General features: G+C 37.4%; 1 pseudogene; it reads left to right on the top strand.

The window, feature by feature from the left end:
• The first annotated feature begins 245 nt into the window (after positions 1-245).
• Positions 246-352, top strand: LOC123626734 (annotated as a pseudogene).
• Positions 353-1661: the final 1309 nt, after the last annotated feature.

The raw sequence follows: 1661 nt of genomic DNA, 5'->3' as shown, positions 1-1661 counted from the left end.
ACATTTAGAAGATATATTGTACAACATGGTGACTATAGTCAGTAACAATGTATTGTATACTGAAAAATTGCTAAGAGGGTGGATTTTAAATGTTTTCATCACAAAAAAAATATGTATGTGAGCAACACATATGTTAATTAGTTTGATTTAGTCATTTCACAATGTATACATATATCGAAACATCATGATATGCACCATAAATATATGCAACTTTAATTTGCGAATTAAAATAAACATAAATATTTAGCTTTGTGCAGTGGCAGTATCGTAGCCAATGAGATTTATCCGAGGCATGATTATTGCTAATTGAAAACTTTTCCCAATAACAAAAAAAAGAAAAATATATAAATAAACAAAATCTTCCTATAATGCTAAAATAATCAAAACAGTGTGATACTGGCATAAGGATTGAAATATAAACCAATGAAACAGAATAGAAAGCACAGAAATAAACTTTTGTATTTATGATCAGTCAAATGTTGACCAATGTGCTATACAGAAAAATGTATTAGTGATTTAGCAAAAGTAAATTCACTAGAAAGATGAGGGAAGATGTCAGCAACCTGTGGGGTAAGAAGTGAATGAAAGACAGAGAGATAGAAATAGAGTGTGCAGACCATTATTTTCCTGAGAGAAAAGGGGAAAAGTTAAGAGTATTAGGTCAAAAGCAAACTAAATACAAGGGAGGTAATTTTGTGTTTTGTTTTTGAAGTACAGGGACTTAAAGATATTCATAGACTGAAAGTAAGGAAACAATGAATTTAGAAAGGTTTCAGGAACAAGAAGCTAAAGAGATAATTAACGCAGCAAGGACTCCAAAGCTTTCAATACTGCTGAGTACAGGGAAGGAAGGTAAACTATGAATACTTGATTATAAATTATTTATTGAATATCGAGTGCCTTCTGGAGAGCTATGTTCAATAAAGCCCAATAATTTCTAGGTCAAATTTCCTATCTAATGATAAATTACCTCCTTTCTTCTGCTGTGACAACTTGTACTTGATAGCTATCTAATTTTCTTCTCTGTGTCCTTTTAAGGACAGGCATTGTCAAAGCACCTTATCTTTCGTTGCTGAGGCCCTGCGCAATCTGGTCATAAGCTCCCTTTCAGCTCTCATCCGGTCCTCACCAGCTCACCCCCAGGAGGCAATGAACCTTCCTGGGACCCTTCCTTTGATGTCCCTGACTGCCAGCGCTTGGGTCACACACTGTCCTTGGGTTTCCTGGGCAGCATTCCAAGTCTGCCTCTTGGCTCCAAATGTATCAAGCAGGGAAACAAATATTCATAGAAAATACCAAAGAGTCACTGAAAATTATGCCCGTAGTGTTCCAGAAAGGACATCAATTACTTGTTCTCATAAATCGCATTGTTTTGCATGGTAAACTGTACTTCCAAAGCCTTTCCTCCCGATCAAGAAGACAACTCCCAGATACATGAGAAAAATCAGTGAATTTGTAATCAGAGATGCTAAAGATCCTAGGTCATTCTGGTTTCAGTAAATGAAACAGTTATCAATAACCAGCACACACCCTAGTGACCCGAAGATACCCCTTTGAGTTTCTAGGGTGCTGGGAGAGGCTTGTGCCCAGGTGTCACTGCCCCAGCAACCTGAGAGGAGGAGAACCTGAATCCAGGCTTAGGGAAGGCCATCCCCAGGGCT

Source organism: Lemur catta, chromosome 22, assembly GCF_020740605.2.
Source record: "Lemur catta isolate mLemCat1 chromosome 22, mLemCat1.pri, whole genome shotgun sequence".
NCBI lineage: Eukaryota > Metazoa > Chordata > Mammalia > Primates > Lemuridae > Lemur > Lemur catta.
The sequence above is the reverse complement of the archived record's forward strand: the minus strand, read 5'-3'. Positions and strand labels throughout refer to the sequence as shown.